The sequence below is a fragment of the Triturus cristatus genome, chromosome 1_2 (genome assembly GCF_964204655.1).
Source record: "Triturus cristatus chromosome 1_2, aTriCri1.1, whole genome shotgun sequence".
NCBI lineage: Eukaryota > Metazoa > Chordata > Amphibia > Caudata > Salamandridae > Triturus > Triturus cristatus.
The window spans coordinates 929,457,198-929,475,224 of NC_140580.1; the positions used below are offsets into that span (position 1 = coordinate 929,457,198).

The 18,027-nt window shown below is 47.9% G+C and overlaps 1 long non-coding RNA gene across 2 annotated transcripts in view; it reads right to left on the minus strand.

Annotated features, from left to right (window-relative positions):
* LOC146868351 (uncharacterized) overlaps positions 1 to 18,027 on the minus strand; it is a 234,327-nt gene that overhangs the window by 114,437 nt on the left and 101,863 nt on the right. The window contains exon 1 of one of the 2 annotated variants that reach the window (XR_014966204.1): positions 8,222 to 8,471. The exons of the other annotated variant lie outside the window; for it this stretch is intronic. This is a non-coding gene — a long non-coding RNA (uncharacterized LOC146868351). Of the gene's footprint in view, positions 1 to 8,221; positions 8,472 to 18,027 lie in introns of those variants that run through there. 2 annotated transcript variants of the gene reach the window in all.

Sequence of the window (18,027 nt, forward strand, 5' to 3'; positions counted from 1 at the left end):
CTCAACCTCACGGACATAGTGAGACTCTGGTGGCTACCAGAGAGTTTGGTTGCTGTTGGGGGTAGTATTTGGATGGGTAACTGCGGTTTAGCACCTGTTCTGGGGAGGGGAGGGAGTTCGGGGAGTTGGGTGGTTGCGGGGTTTATGGGGTTTGTCAGTGTGCCTCGGAGGGCCCAAAATGGGTGGGTGGTTCAACGAAGGGATGGGGACCCCACCTGAATTGCGATTTATGACTTGGAATGTGAGGGGGCTCACCTCTATGGTGAAGAGACATAAAGTCCATGCGTACTTAGTGCGGAGAGGGGTCCAGGTGGCATTCCTCCAAGAAACCCACTTAGATAGAGAAGAGGGCAAGGCGCTGCATAGACGCTGGAGGGGTCAATTGTATTACACAGTTTTCTCAAAGTTTGCCCGGGGTGCCCTGATCTGGGTGAGGGCGGGGGTCCCTTTCCAGCCGTTGAGGACGTTCGTTGACCCGGAGGGTAGGTTTGTGGCAGTGCAGGGGCGGCTGGACGGAAGGGATATAGCTTTGTGTAGTGTGTATGCCCCTAATATGGACCAGGCCGCGTTCTTTTCCAGACTGTCGGGTCAGCTGGCGGACTATTTAACAGGGGCGGTGGTGTTGGGTGGGGATTTCAATTCAGTGCTGGATGTTGAGATGGACAGGTCCCATCCACCCCTTGCACAGTCGGTGGTTTGTCGGGTGGCCAAAGGTAGGCGGGCCTGGCAAGATACTTGGGGCTTGGTGGACATATGGCGTTACCCATCACCCACAAGACAGGGATTATTCATTCTACTCGGCCCCTCACGAGTTGCACGTCCGATTGGATGGCATATTATGTTCGCCGGATGTTCAGCTCCTGATGCGGCATAGCGAATATTTAGCCAGGACCATATCGGACCATAACCCCTGCGTGGGGATGCTACAATGGTCCAGGCGGAGGCAGGCGATTCCTACTTGGCGCCTTAACCCCTTGCTGCTAGAGGACCCGGTGTTCCGGGCTGAGATTAGTGACTGTATAGAACAGTATTTTGGGCATAATTCAGGGACGGTGGCGAGCCGAGTGACGGAATGGGACGCGTTCAAGGCGGTCGTCCGGGGGGTCTGCATATCATCCACGGCTGGGGTGCGGAAGGCCTTGTTAAAAGAGGTGGACGGAGCGGAGGCACAGTTGCGGGTGGCGGAGCAGGCGCATCAGGAAGGGGCCGGCGAGGTGGCTGTGGTTGCAGAGGCGAGGGAGAGCGTGGCAGTCCGAATGGAGCAGCTTCGTTGTTATGATCATAAAACTTATCTTGTGCGAGCGCATGCGGAAAGGGATAAGGTGGGATCCCTACTGGCGTGGTTGGCGAACCCGGCGGCGCGCGGTGACCCGATACTCTCCCTGGTAGAGGAAGGGGGGGTGCCGGTCTATTCCCAGGTGGGGATTAATATGCGGTTTGCCAGCTACTATGCTGGATTATATGATAGTACTATGGAGCGGGAGCCTGACGGCCTTGTTGATTTTTTGTTGGAAGCCCGCCTGCCTCGATTGGACCCGGAGACTGGGAAAGACCTTGGGGGCGCGATATCGCTGAGTGAGATCCGAGTGGCAATTAGGCATATGGCCCGTCGAAAGACCCCGGGGGCAGATGGTTTGCCCGTCGAGTTTTACGCGGCCTACCCGGATCTGCTGGCACAGCAGTTGCAGGCCCTGTATAGCGAGGCATGGAGGTTGGGGCAGTTGCCCGCCTCCGCTCGGGAGGCGATCGTGATACCCTTGCTGAAACCCGGTGGGGAGGCGGGCGCGCGCACAGCGTACCGCCCGCTCTCTATGCTGACGGTGGACTACAAAATTCTGAGTAGAGTATTGGCGTCGCGCCTCTTGACCCACATGACTGCCTTAATTCACCCGGATCAGGCGGGCTTCATTCCTCGGCGCAGCACGGCCACCTCTATTCGGCGGCTGCTGCGGGTGATGGAACTGGACCGAGATGAATACCCGGAGGCCTGCACACTGTCGGTCGACTTAGAAAAGGCCTTTGATAGTGTGGAATGGCCATATCTGTATCGAGTGCTGCGGGAGTTCGGCTTGGGGGAGGACTTTGTACGTTGGACCACCTTGCTATATAGCGGTGCCACGGCCCGGGTGAAGACGGGGGCTACTATCTCGGCCTCCTAGCGAGTGCGGAGGGGAACGAGGCAGGGCTGTTCCCTATCCCCCTTGTTGTTTGCGCTGGCGGTTGAACCTCTGGCGGCACACGCCCGACGGGGAGGTGCTTATTCCGGAGTCGCTCTGAGGGGGGACGCCCACTATATCTCCCTGTATGCAGACGACCTGCTGATGTTTTTGAGGGACGCGACTGATGCGTTAAGTGGAGCGGTCGCCCTGTTGAAGGAGTTCGGTCGTATGTCTGGACTGAAGGTCAATTGGGGTAAGACGTGTTTGTTCCCGCTGTCACAGGGCGGCAGGACACCGCAGACGGGGGGACGAATCCGGTGGGAAGGCAGCTGTTTGCGCTACCTGGGGGTTAACATTTATCATACCCAGGCAGATTTGTTGGAGGGGAATGTTGGCAGGGCACTTCGTGGTCTGCGGGGTAGTATGGGGTTTTGGAGTACACTCCCGCTCTCGTGTGCCGGGAGGGTGGCGTTGCTGAAAATGGTGGTGCTGCCACGCCTTCTCTATTTTTTCCGCACACTTCCTGTGTGGATCCCGGCGTCGTATTTCGCGCGACTATGGGCACTTTCGACAGGCTTCATTTGGGGTTCGGGGAGGCGACGGGTGGCGCTGGCCACATTGCGGCGGCCCCGAGCGGAGGGGTGCCTGGCAGCCCCTGATTTTGAATGGTACTATTTGGCGGCCCAGCTTCAGTGGCTCACGCAGGCGGTGGCCCGAGAGTATAGAGGCCCGGAGGGCCCGCAGGACAGGTTGATCCCACAGCATGTGCTGGCCTTTACGGTTCTCCAGCAGCGACTGGACTTAACTCAGCTAACCCTGGAGGAGCGTACCCTCCGGCAGTGTTGGAATAGGTGTCAGAGGCAGGCAGCCATAGTCCACCCGTACGCCCCGGAAATCCCCCTAGGGATGTGCACAGCGCTCCCGCATGGGGGTGATTGGTCTGGGCTAGCGACTTGGGAGGAGCTGGGAGTACAGATGGTAGGAGACTTATTCCGGGACGGAGTGTTATTGTCCTTCCAGGACCTGCAGGATGCTTACGGGCTCCCGCAGGGGGACTTTTTGCTTCATGCGGCCTTGGTGGCGAGCCTCCAAAAGCACTGGAAAATGGGGCTGTCGGAACCGCCGACTGCAGCGGGTTGCCAATATGTCATGATGGCGGCGGGGACGTCCAAGGCCATTACTTGCCTATATCGACGATTGTCGACGGAGGGATTGCAGCCTCTGGCCACTCTGAGGGAAAAGTGGGAAGCGGACCTCGGGAAGGAGATCCCTGAGACCACATGGTCCACGCTAGTGCGGAGGGCCTGGAAGGGAACGCGGAACGCACGGTTCCAGTTGGTTCACGCTGCATAGGGCGTATCTGACGCCGGCCAAGGTCTTGCAATATTTCGGAGGGGCACACTCTCCATGTCCGCGGTGTGGGGGAGAGGGGGCAGATTTTCGCCACATGTTTTGGGCCTGCTCGAAGCTGGGAGACTATTGGGCTGAGGTAGTGGACTGCTTGAATCAGGTGACAGACCGCTCTATTACCCCAGAGATGTGGGCTTGCTTGTTGCTATGGTTTCCACACACCCGGCGTACGAAGGTCACTAGCAAGTTCTACGACGTGGGGTTGATATTGGCCAAGAGAGAATTGACCCTGCACTGGAAATCTCGGGGGGGGCCTAGCTTTTTGCGGTGGAGGACAGCGTTAGTGAGATGGGCGGGGGCGGAGGGCACGCTCCGGGTGCAGTTGGCTCTTAGAAGAGATGATGAGAAAGCGTTAGCGACGGCCAGGGCATGGGAAGCGTTGGTGGTGGAACTCCAGGGGTTGATATCTGAGGTAGGGGACGAAGGGAGCACGGCGGATAGACAAGAGGAGAGGGGGACTGGGGAATGAGATGAGATGGGAACGAGGGAGATCCCGGGACACCTACCAGAGGCCTGGACAAGAGGGACGATCTGCTTGCACAGAGAGGGATTGAGCGTCCGTACATGATTTCCTTGGAAAGGGGGGCACATCCGGGGAGAGGTAGGGGACAGGGGCACACTGACACGGGGGTGGGGAGGGGTGGGAACGAGTTGGGGTTAGGAGGGACGGTACTCCTTTTGGACTCGGAACCTCGTTGTGTAATGAATAGTAATTGTTGATTTGGAAAATAATAAAAAATGTTTCAACAAAAAAAAGAAATTAATCCAGGGACACTGGGCTGCCTTGCCGAAGCTTTAAGATGGGTCTCATGAAAGGAAAAATCTTTGCTGTTGACGACTTAATCCATGCGGAAATTGGTCTAGATGTTGTACGATTGTTTATTCCATTAGTGTTGCAGTTTACAATCCTCAAGAACCTAAAATCCAGTGTATTCTGGCTCATCAAAACCTTGCTCTACTTTCCTCCCTGACACCTATCAAAGAACTAACCACCTTGACCCATTGATGGCAAATTCGAAAAATACATATAGACTTTTCTACCTGAATTTTTCTGACCTGCACGGACCCTCCCCCTCCTCCCAATCTCCCCACCCAAGGAGCCCCAACCGCAATGGGCCGCTATGAAGCAGATTTCCTCCCACCCAAACATGCCTACCTTCTCCCCCTTGAAGACCCTTGCCCGAAATGAGTGCCATGACACCTTTGAGGCTGCGCCTTTCATCGCAGGATAGGAGCAGCAGGAAGGAGCCTGCTTCCTCCAAGGCTGCACACCACTTGCTGTTTTTCCTTTTTAAAGTCCTATAAAGAGGTTGCCTTATCCTTAACACTGAGCCTTCACCACAGCATGGCGTAGGAGTGCATAACTGCCCTGTGGCTCTCGCTCTCTCTACATCCTCCAACTCAACAGGGATGCCATTCTGCCTTGGACAGCCCAGCATTACAAATTATCAGCGATCTTGCTATATTACGGAGGGAATCAAGCCTCTGGAGTTTTGTCTCCTGCCCCCTAGCTGTCCTACTTCTTTGACACATTCTAGGCAGACTCAGTCTAGGTATCTCCCATCTAAGAGAGACAGCACAAGGCCTTATCTGTTCTGGCCTGAGGGGTCAGTGGGCCAGGACCCTTGCACACTTCTTGCTGCATAGGGTTGAGGTTTGTTTAAACCTACATATAAGAAAAACTCTTAATCACGCATAAGGAATTATGCAAACAGAAATCAACTGTATCACTACTTATTAACTGTTAGACCTGACAGTCTTAGGGTGGTCTTCCCCCGAACATTTTGCTTTCCTCCGCCAATATTTCTGACCTTGTTTTGCTGGTATTAGGACACATTTTACCACTGCTAACCAGCGCTTAAGTACCTATAGGTCCCAAGTAAAGTGCATTACATGTGTACATGGTCTGTACATTAAAGGCTAGTAGTGGACCTGTAGCACTGCTTTTGCCACCCACTTAAGTAGCGCTTTACCAGTTTCTAAAGCCTGTCATTGCAGAGCCTGTTTGTGCAATTTACACTGCCATGCCGACTTGGTAAATAAACCTTTTTCCAGGCCAAAACCTTTCCTTTGTATACATATAACTCACTCTAAAGTAGGCCGTGGACAATTTAAAAGGCAGGACATATACTTTTAAGTTTTGCATGTCCTGGTAGTGAAAAGCACTTAACTTTATTTTTCTCTACAGCAAGCCTTAATCAATTGGGATTGATTTATTACATTTTGTTAGTGTTATTTCCAAATGGGAAGATATAACTGATTCAAGTTAGGTGTCTCTGGAATCCTAATTTAAAATCCTAATTTATGGTGGACTTTTAGAAAGTTGTCCTGTTCTTGCTTTAGCATTTTGCTTGAGCCATTTGGTGACTGTAGCCCGTCTCTGATCACATGACTGGGTGTAGTTGGCTGTTTGTGTATTCCTCCTAGACAGCCACACACACAATGGGAGCTTAGGTGTGACTTGATGGGCCATCCTGGCAAGATAGGAGGGTGCCCTGAATAGGATTTGTCCTGCCCACACACCTTCCTGTAGTGAGTCTGGACCAGGGCAGGAAGGGAGGACCTCTGTGCACTTCAAGTGGTGTCACCCCATTCCTGGACCCTTGGAAGGGGGCATAAGGTGCTTGCCAGCAGAACCAACATATCTTCTCTGCTGAGTGATGCATCCCTGAGCAGGACTGACTGATCTCCTCGGATGAGCTGCACATCCCTGAGCAGAACCGACATATTGCCGCTGCTGTGTAGATTTGACACGTCACATAAGACTCACATTGCCGCCATCTCCCACATCTTGGGAACAATGCATTGCCTTCCAAACTGCTCCTGCATGACACTTTACCCGGCGCAAACTCCTCGCATCCCTCTTCGACGGCAGCCTTGATGACGATGCTTAAACTTCACATCACAGTTCTAACGCTCATCGGAATCGACGCATTGGTTCTGCTGCGCGTCGCATCTTTGACACTAGACTTAGCATTGCGAGCCCTGTTGAAAGGATCCACAACGTCGATGCATCAGGACCTCACACAACAGCCTCTTCGGATTCCAGAACTGACGCATTGCCTCTGTTTTGCGATGCATTTTCAACGCTGATCCACGCAAAGCTCTGCAACCAGGATTTAAGGTACTTTGCTAACTGGGTCCCTGTAGTCGGCCAGTGGTCCATCGCTGTTGGCCTGACCTTGTCCCGGTCTGGTGTGACCAGATATCCCTAATAAAACATTTTGGCACCGTTTTACTTAAATACTTTGAATTTCTATATCTCCAGTTCCACTAATTGGATTTGTATCATTCTGGTCTTGTTTTATTTATTAAAATAGTTATTTTTCTAACTTGGTGTGGAATCTTTATGTGTGGTGTTTTCACTGTTTTACTTTTAAAAGTTTTGCACAAATACTTTACACACAGCCTCTAAAGTTAAGCCACTCTGTGCCAAGCTACCAGTGGGTGAGCACAGGTTAATTTAGGGTTACCGGCCTTTTACCCTGACCAGGATTGTGGTTGCTACTTGACCAGGGCTCATACCCCAATCAACCAACAACCCAATTTCTAACATTACCTTTCTACACTTTATGTGCATAGGCAGACTTGGTTTCTCATTTATCTTTATTGCATCATGCTGTTTATGTTTGGGTCTCAACATATATCTTTTTATCCCGCTACCTCAAACCCATTTCCACGTTGTAATTATTTTTAAATCACGTTTTTCATTGCTCATTGGCGCTCATCCTAAAATCCCTGTTTTCTGTGTCAGCATGAAGGTTTGATCCACCACAATAATATTTTGCAAACTAAAGGGGTTCCCCTGCTCCTCTGGAAATTAAGAGTTCCACACCAATATGGTGGTCATTGATGCCGGTAGAATGACTGTTGTATGAAAAACCAGGATCCTATTACATTGTCTTGGATCAGAAGGCCAAGATGTTTGTCGCACATTGCCAAAAGTCGAATCACTGGGGAGCCAAAGAGGAATATGATGACTTTGAGGAGGCATCATTAAGACTGGAAAGAAGGTTTAAGCCAACAATAAGTATCACTCATGAGCGTTATTTTTCTACCAAGAGACAAAAGGAAGGGGAGTAATTTAAGGTGTTTCTAACAGCGTTAAGAGGATTATCCACAATGTGTAACTTCAGTAACTTCAGGGTGTCTATATATGTAATGGTTCATGACCAGCTGATGCTCAATACCAACAGCAAATGGATTTAGGAGAAGTTGTGGTCATTGGAGATCCAACACTGGATGAAGTAGTCAAATCTGCCAAAGAGCAATCCATTTCATGGATGCAAGAAGTGAATGATGAGAAGTTTACAAACAAGAACTGTGGGATTTTTTTTTTTTTTGCAGAGCTTTATATAGCGCTGGCTAGACCCAGAGGTATCAGAGCAGGTTACAAGAGAATCAGTGAGTTTCAGGATTACAAAAATTACATCAGTTACAGTTACAGTTACAAGTAAAGGCATAGGAGAAATACATGAGATTACACAATAACAAAAGTTATAAGCGTGTTGCATAGCTAAGACAGACTTCTTATGGGGACTGGAAGGAAGAGGGGAAAGGTAAACAGGGGAAAGGAATGCAGATAGAGTCAGGCAGATGAGAAGGGGGAAAGTACTTCAGGGGGAACAAAGCAGTCAAAGTGAAAGACAGACCAAACCGTGAAGAACTGTTAAAAACAATGTCCGATGTCTGGCTGGGTAGGTGACGGCTGAGGGGGTGAACCAGAGCCAGACTCCTTTATAGCTGCATAGGACAGCTCCACCGGGCAACGGCCAATGGCACTCGGGCTCCGCGGTAAGTACCGACAGTTTCGGTTTTCGCCCAAGGGGCAACATCATAGTCCAGTCGAAGGCATCGGTCCCGAGGAAACTGGGGTGCGCCATCCGTCTCGTCCTCCAGATAGCCCCATGAGATATGCAGTGTATTGAATAAACCTGGGAAAATAGAGGAAAGGTAAAGTGAAACTACCATGAATTCAGTGTGGTAGTTCCTCTCATCTGGCTTCATACATGAATTTCCCTGCCTGGGCAAGGATTGTAATATCTGTGGTCACACAAAACACTCTGGCAGAGTATGTAAAGAGATCCAGAGTTGCTCAGGTTTCCACTGACATAAGTCAAGATGAAATTGAACCAACAACATCTGAGAAGATATCCAGCTATAGAATGATATTAGTGGTAAGCTAAATTGGAATGTTGCATGAGGGAGGGAACGATAAGCCCCCAATGTGCATCTTACAAGTCTTGAACGATGTATTACAAATTATGTTAGATTCACTACTAAACCCTGACATTAGGGCTGTAGCTTTTGATGGAAGATCACTTGATTTCATTACAAGACCGGAGGCTACATTATGCATTAATCCTTTAATGCAGTCACAAGGCAGCCGCACTACATCACAAACAAGAAAGTTCTAGAATGTAGAGTATAGGGTACAAGTGGCATGAGGCACAAACAGACTGCCTCTTTTAAATGCGGCTCACAGGCAGATAAGTAACATTTCTCTTCTCTTCCATAGTTATTGCATTTAAGTTCGTTGTTAACCTTTATTTTAAAGAAGGTGTAAGTGTGATAACAATGCCTTGCTGTTAATATGGTGATAACAAGGCCTTGCTGTTAATATTCTCCTGATCATTTACACTGTTTTATGTCTCGTTACAACTTTACATCTAAAGCGCTTCTTCGTACTCCCCGTGCTATCGTGTGTCCGTCTATGGGCTTCCCCCCCCTCTCACCCTTTTCATCGACTTCCTATGAAGGTTGTCGATTCTTTTGGCCACACTCGCGCGCGTAATTTTCTACTTCAATAACACCGTACTACGACTACATCTCCTTGACGAATTACGTTAATTCCGACTTTACCTCTTTTGTAAATCATACTTCTTATTCCCTTTTTCACTGCTTTTGTAACTGTTCGTCGCGCTCGCCTAGCCCGTGCGAGCGCGTTACGAACATCAGAGGAATGCACATTAGCAACGGTGCACGCTCCCATGGCACCCCCCAGGGCTTCTTCCTCTAAGCCGACGCTTCCCCGTCAGCAGCTGAGCTCGAGGGAGTGCGTCAGTTACTCCACTCGGATCAGCTGTTGCCGGAGATCGCGTCTGGACTATCTTCAAACGGAATTCTTGCTATTTTATTCAAATGAGGATTTTGGCTTAAATTTGCCAAGTTTATTTATTTGCTTTGCCCCAATCAAGCCCTAGTTTATATATTATTGCAAATTAATTCCTAAAAAAAAAAAAAGAGGAGCTAGAAACTTTATTTATACTGATTAATTTATTTAAAAATACATATTACTTAAATTTAATTTATATTTAATTACCTACCTTCCTACCAAAATGTCAGACCTTGACTCCGACGATGCCACAGCTAGCTCCCCCCTCCATAATAATGACAATTTCAAAGAATTCTTGCACAAGGAGATGCGATCCTGCATGCTTTCCACACTAAAAGAGGTGATGTCTACCAAAAGACCTTTTCCCTCCGATCTAGATGGCCCTCCCATCGACATTGTAACCGAGGGCAAGAAAAATAAAAAAACTGCGAACATTCCTTATCTATGGGAGGTCGTGGCACCTCAGTTGACATGGGAGGTCCTAGCACCTCAGTTACGTTGGGAGGCCCTCGCGCCTCGAATGACAACGTTGCCCCATGCGGCACGAATTTGACGGGTGTCCCTAGCGGCACAACTTTGACTAATACCCTTTGCGGTTCAAGCCGCTATGGTTCTAAGGATGTCGCAGACACAGACTCTGATTCAGAGGAAGAACATTTTGATAATCCCTATGACGAATTCGTCTTGGATTTAGATGACCCAAACCAAGACATAGACTTTAATTTTCCTGGTGAAGGAGAATCACCCTCCTCTTCTGACAATATTATACTGAACCCTCTAGGGGAAGAAATGTTTTCTCCCCTAACTCTTTCCCACCCTAATAGTTCTAAATGGTTCCCTCAGGAACACGTTTCCAAGTTTATTAAGAGATGGTTAAGGAATTCACTTGAAAGGGAGACAAGGAATACACTCAGATCAGAGTGTCCGAGACCTACTATTCACGAAAAGGTCTCCCAAACCCCCAACCTTGACCCGGACTTGATTAAATTCCTATTTAAGCTAGGCAAAGACCCTAGAAGAGGTCTGGAAAGAGCACTTAAGAGCTGCCAGGACCGCCTTCTTGATGTCCTAGGCCCCCTCACCAGAATCCTAGACCTGGCTGAGGAGTCACACATTTCCAGAACGCCTCTTGACATCAATCTCATCCGCGGATGGAGTCAAAGAGCCATTGTCTTCCTCGGAAATGCCAATTCGAGTTTAAACACCGAAAGGAGGAGGACTATTCTCTCTAAGATCAATCCAAAACTTAGTGACTTGGCGGAAAAAGAACCTTCAGATAACCCTAAAGGCCTTCTCTTTGGTGAGGACGTCATCAAATCAATTGGGAAATACGTTGCCACCTTTACCGCCCTTGATAGGGCTCAATCGAATATGAAGCGTGTTTTTAACACGAGCCTTTTTGGACAGGCTGGAAGAAGGGGCCGTTCTTCCGGCCGCAGTAACCAGCGGCCCTTCTCGTCCTTCAGAGGTTCCGGTAGAGGCTTCTACCCCTCAAATCAGCAATTCTTCCCTCATCGAGCAAGAGGACCACGCAACAGAGGCTTCAGGTCCCGAGGAAATCCAAACTCCTCCAACCTTCCAAGTAAGTCTTCCTCTCCCTCTTCCTCTTTCCTCTTCTTCCCAAGTTGGTGGCAGATTGAAACTCTTCTACCATGTTTGGGCGTCGCTAACTCTAGACCCCTGGGTTCTCGAAACGGTCCAGGGTTTCAGAATAGACTTTATAGAGACTCCCTTCCAATCTCATCCCCCAAAACCCCTAACTCTTTCGGTCGAACACGAAAAAATTGTCGAAGAGGAAATCTCTTCAATGCTCATGAAAGGAGCTATTGTACAGGTACCCTGGTCCTTAAAAACCTTTATCAGCACCCTTTTCTTAGTTCAAAAGAAAGACAAAGGTTGGAGACCAGTGATAAACCTTCGAGAGGTGAACAAATACTTAGTTTACAGACACTTCAAAATGGAGGGTAGTCACCTCCTAAGGGATCTTCTTCTAGAAGGAGATTGGTTAGTGAAACTAGATCTCAAGGATGCCTATTTTACCATCCCTATGGCACGGGAACACCAGTGTTTTCTCCAATTCAGCTGGAAGGATCTTCTCTATCAATTCCAAGCTCTTCCCTTCGGGCTTTCCTCCGCCCCCTGGTGCTTTACCAAAATTATGAGGACTATCGTTTCCATCCTCAGAGAGAGAGGTATTCGTCTTATCATTTACCTAGACGACATCCTCATAATGTCCCAATCTTTTTCCCAAATTCAGAGAGACCTGAATGTCTCCATCCATCTCATCGAGAGTCTCGGTTTTATTTTAAACAGAGAGAAATCTATCCTCACTCCCTCCAAATCTCTAGAATTTCTCGGATTCACAGTAGATACCTCCAGTTGTCTCCTCCTTCTCCCTGCCAAGAAAACCGGCAAAATCAGGAAGGAAATCAGGTATGTCCTAAAGAAAGATTCTTTAACCCTAAGGGAATTAGCCCGTCTTATAGGCCTCCTCTCCTCCAGCATTCAAGCTATCTTCCCGGGCCCTCTGAACTACCGTGCTCTTCAGAGATTAAAAGGGAAAGCTCTCAATTCTGGTCTCTGGTACGAGGACTATGTGACCTTGGACCAAGAAGGCAGATCAGAACTTTCATGGTGGCTAGAGAACCTCGACGCGTGGAACGGGAGAGCGATTTTTGGCTCTGCCCCGGAATTCGTGCTGGAATCAGACGCCAGCCTCCACGGTTGGGGCGCTCGTCTCCTCGACCAAGACACTGGTGGCGCATGGTCGCTTGCGGAGTCTTCCCACCACATAAACTTCCTAGAACTTTTAGCCGGTTTATATGCCCTAATGAGCTTCAAACACTCTCTTCAGGGCAGGTCCGTTCTCCTCAAAATGGACAACATCTCCGCAGTATCTTACATCAATCGCCTCGGCGGTACGAAATCAGCAGACTTGTCGGCTTTAGCCAAAAAACTCTGGATGTTCTGCTTGGAACACAAGATTTCTCTGAAGGCAGAATATCTTCCTGGGAAGTCAAATCTCTCAGCAGACTGGAACTCAAGATTCCTTTCAGACAGGACCGACTGGAAACTCAATGCGAACATCTTCAATACTCTCTCTCTCTCTTTTGGGGTCCACTAGATGTGGATTTGTTCACCAGCAGACTGTCGTTCCAACTTCCAAAATATTTCAGCTGGATGCCAGACCCGGGTGCTCTGGCAGTGAACGCCTTTCTTCAATGCTGGTCGAACCTTCAGGGTTACGCATTTCCACCCTTTGCAATGATTCAAAGAGTCCTTCAGAAGGTCAGATCAGACCAGTGTTCCCTGATTCTGATAACTCCATTCTGGCCGTCTCAGGCATGGTTCCCGACCACTCTCGAACTTTCTTGCGACATTCCCTTCCTCATTCCTGCGAACAAGGGTCTGCTCACCAACGCGGACGGAGAAGATCACCACCTAATCTTTTCAGGGAATTTGAACCTTCTTGCTTGGAAAGTGTCAGGCAATCCAACGAACTGTCTGGCCTTTCGACGTCAGCTTTTTCTCTCCTCGGGGAATCTTGGGCTCCCGGAACACACTACAGATACAACAACATCTGGAAAAAATGGGTTTGTTGGTGCATGGAGAGGAACTTGGATCCCTTGGAGGCTCCTATCGTCAATATAGTTAATTTCCTTGTCGAACAATTCGATAGAGGATTAGCCTATAGATCCATTAACTGCTACAGATCAGCTATCTCTGCTGGACATTCCCTTGTCAACGGTAAGACGGTAGGTAAGAACAATATTGTTTGTAGAGTTATGAAAAGTATTAGACTAAAAAGACCTCCCAGACCTAAGTACCAATACATGTGGGACGTGAAAGCTATCCTAGACCTTTTCTCCTCTTGGCCAGATAACACCTACCTCAACAGGAAATATCTCTCACTTAAGCTTGCTACCCTTCTTTGTTTAATCTCCTGTCGTAGAGTTTCAGATGTGAGATGCCTCGACATTTCTTATAGATCCTATGATATGTTTGGAGTTAAATTTGACTTGTTCAGAAGGACTAAAACTATGTCTGACTCGATTTATTATCCTCGTTACGACCTTTGTAAGAAATTGTGCGTCATAGACTGCATGAGAGAATATGACTTGAGAATGAAAGACCTTCGTCCTTTAGATGCCAAGCAACTCCTTTTATCTTTTGTTAAACCCTTTAAACCAGTTTCTTCCTCCTCCATAGCTAGATGGGTCAAGTCTGTTATGAACCTGGCAGGCATTGATCTCTCTAAATTCCAAGCTCATTCTCTCAGAGGCGCTATGGCAAGCAAATCCTTCTGGTCTGGTGGCAAATTGGATGATATTCTTAAAGCTGCTGATTGGTCTAATGCTTCAACCTTTGCTCACCATTATTGTAAACCTGTGGAACATATGTCTGATGTGGTACTTCGTGGCTACCAACATGCATAATGTAGCCTCCGGTCTTGTAATGAAATTGCGATTCTCCTATTAACATGACCAGAGAATCTGGATTTCATTAAAGACACGGAGGCTATCATTATCCCGCCCTTAGCCACACCCTTGGTGGTTTAATTTGGTAGTTTGTATGTACATAATCTGCATTTTGATATGTTGATATCAGCTCGTGTTTTTTCATTATATGTTTGTTTTTTATTTCATATTTTTACATTTCTTCTCTTTTTCAGATAATTCTGGATAATCTCCTATCTCCAGCCTTCTTTGCTTCGGAAATATTGTTACCTTCATCTTCTAGTTCATCCTGGATATCATCTCTGGACTTTATCTACTCGTTTGAATTTAAAAGAGGCAGTCTGTTTGTGCCTCATGCCACTTGTACCCTATTCTCTACATTCTAGAACTTTCTTGTTTGTGATGTAGTGCGGCTGCCTTGTGACTGCATTAAAGGATTAATGCAGAATGATAGCCTCCGTGTCTTTAATGAAATCCAGATTCTCTGGTCATGTTAATAGGAGAATCGCAATTTCATGGGTTGATTTTGTGCTGATTAAAACTTCAAGGGAAGAAGTGCATCTAGCAAGATCTATGTGACTCAAAGAGGAGTTTGGGATGGAAGGACTAGAGACTTTTACAAATTGTGCTGAATCTGAATGCCCTAAATCAAGCATTAGTGGTACCGGAGGACAAGTTGGATGACCAGCTGATCCACAAATTCCCAAACACCTCCAGTAATGGATTAGGAAAATGAATAGTCTTTATGTTTCACATGAAACTAAAGAATGAATATGTACCATTCAGACAGAAGTACCATTGTGCATAAGGAAGAACTTGCAGAAACTGCTACAGGATGTCCTTTCACAAGACATTAATTATAGAAGCAGCAAAATCATCTGAGTAGGTGTCACTAATTGTTTTGACAAAGAAGAGTGATGGCAGCCTTTGCTTGTGTGTTGACCTTCTAGCCCTGAATGTGAACATTGTAGCCCATCGGTATCTCTTACCTAAGGGGAATTAACTATTTTGTTAACCAACGTTTATTAATTTTTTTAACAGGTCTTGCAAGAGGCAGTACACAGCTTACGCGCCTACATCCTTATAGGCCGGCAGCGGACAGCTTACACATTTCAGAGAGCAGATTCAAAGACAGGGAAGCCCGAGGACCCTAGTGATACCCCGGGAGCAGGCCTATGAGCAGATAGTCACTAGCAAAGGTTCCACTTTAAAGGCACTATGCCCTGCGCAAGCCATCTGTCCGAGAGACAAGTTTGGAACATTACAACATTTGTCAAGCTAGCTCAATCTAATTGAACTTCACCAAGCTCGCCCTTGAGGGCCAATGACCCTACGCTCTAAAGATCCCAAATGCCACCGTTGTTATACCTTCCCATGAGAGCGTAGCTGTATCTGCATGCAGTGTGTCTAGCATAGCGTGCAATTCGGCCATAACAAGCAGTGCATCTCAACATACTGCGTCAAGCCAAACGGACAGCGCATAAGTATACCCTCCATCATACCCTCTATAGAATCCACGTTCTGCAGTAGGTATAGCATGAGAGGACTGGTAACCGCTAGATGCTGTTCGGTATAGGCACCCCAGCTTCCAACAGTATCTTACTGGGTATTGCGTAGTTCAGCAACCAGCATGCAGGTTATGACACAGTAACAGCAGAATAGGAACCGCTCTGTCCTCATTGCGCCGTGGTCGCGCTAAAGCCATTCGCCCCTACATCTGCATCATAAATTTAGGTAGGAGGCGACCAACCAGCAAACGGGGGGGGTCAGAACAAGGGAGTGGGAAGGAGGGGGTACAGGGTCTAATGAGGGAGGCTCAGCGGGGGGGAGGGAGTGAGGACCCCACTGTTGCTACAGGACGTGGGCTGTAAGTCAAGACCATCCAGGGGTGAGTTCCCCACCATCTGGGGGGTGTCTGCGAGTGTCGGGGACCTCGAACTGTCTGCCTGTCTCCAGAAATTCCCTGGTTCTCTAGGACCCACTACATCATCAAAGAGCTTCAGGGCTCGGAGCCGTGGAGGCTGTAGTCTAACATGCTCCAGTCGCCCCAAATGATCTATCAAAGGCTTCCAAAGCTGCCTAGATTTGGTATCGCGGAGTTGAAGACGTGCCGTGAGGAACTCCATCGCCACCACATGCCACAGGCGGGCAAACCACACCTTGATGGAGGGCGAGTCAGATTTCTTCCAATAAAGAGCCACCGTTTGTTTCGCAGCACCCAGCATGTGGAGGCTAAGGTGTCGGTCACGGCCCGTCATAGCTCGTAGAGTCGTCGGTCGAAGGCCCAAGAGCACCACCAGCGGGTCCTCCGGCAGGGGATACCCCAACACCTTTTTTATGTGGCTAAGGACCTCTTTCCAAAAGGTGATCAGGAGAGGGCACGTCCACCAAATGTGGATGAAGTCCCCCAACGCTTGAGTGCAGCGCCAGCATAGGGGGGATGCCGTAGGGAACATTCTTTGGAGTCTAGCGGGGGTGTAATACCATAGGGTCATCACTTTATATGCTGATTCCTGTTGGGGGATGCTGCGTAGGATTTTGGGAATGTCGCTCCAGAGCCTTGACCATTGGGAAGGGGTAACACCTGAGCCAGTGACGTTTTGCCATCTCACCTGGTAGGGATGGGGATCTGGTCGCTGTGCGTGTTGGAGCACCTTATATATGCGGGAAATTAACTATTTTAATTAAACTTGATCAAACTCATCTCCATTTTGGACGGAGTTGCGATGTTCTCTACATTAGATTTGCGACAAGCATATCACTAGGTTGAATTGACTGTAGACTAGAGACCACTCACTGCTTTCATCAGTCCATTTGCTCTCTTCAGTACAAGCTAATGCTATTTTGTCTGGCATCTGCATCTTCCTTCTTCTACAGAGTCTTGTATCATATTTTCAGTGATATGGATGACCATGTAAAAGGTTTCAAGGACGGTATTCTCCTCTTTTCTAAAAACACTCAGCAATAAGTGAGATTTTTCATAAGGCTTTCACCTGGCAGGCGTAAATTTTTTAAGGAGCAGGTTGAATATTTTGACCACAAATTCAGAATCATTCCCTAGAGACTCTGTTCACTGCAAATAACCTGGCACCATAACCAGGCAACAAGGAACAATTACTATTGTTTTGGGGCCTCTGTATATGTTATTCATAGTTCATCCAAACTTTGCAACAGTCATTGAAACTCTTAGACTTCTTCTCCGCAAAGGACAAACGATTGAATGGCAAAAAGAGCACGCAGAAGCATTTGAGTTGATAAAGAAAAATATAACCAACTCCCACACGTTGAGATGGTTCACAAATGGCAAGGAATATGCATCACTATTGATGCTAGTGCATATGGTTTGGGCGCTGCTCAGTCACAACAACAGGGCCACTAAGAGTGGTTAGTCAGCTATGCCTTCTGACCACTTAGCCCAACAGAAAGACTGTATGCAGTAATCGAAATAGAACTGTTGGTATGTGTCTGGTCAGTGAATCACTTCAGAATTTTCATCTGGGCCACCAAATTCAATCAGCAAAAGGACCATTAACCACTGGTTCACATTCTATCATCAGGGGCTGGGTTAAATTCCACAGCATGCATTGCCAGATGTGCTAAAATTTACAAGAATATTGCTTCAATGTCTTGCATGTTCCGGGACGAAATAACAAGTTTGCAGATTTTTTTATCCATATCCCCTTGCGATGTCCAGGATAATATTATTGAGGATGAGAGTGATCCTGATGTGGTTGCAAATGTGAGTGAAATATGTGCTCTGCAAAATATAACGCTGATGGAAAATGCTTGGTTTAGTGAGGAAACCAAAGATGAAGTTCTATGTAAAGTGAATGTATATGCACAAGCAGTTTGACCACAGAACAGACAGTTGTGGGAGTTGCATTAT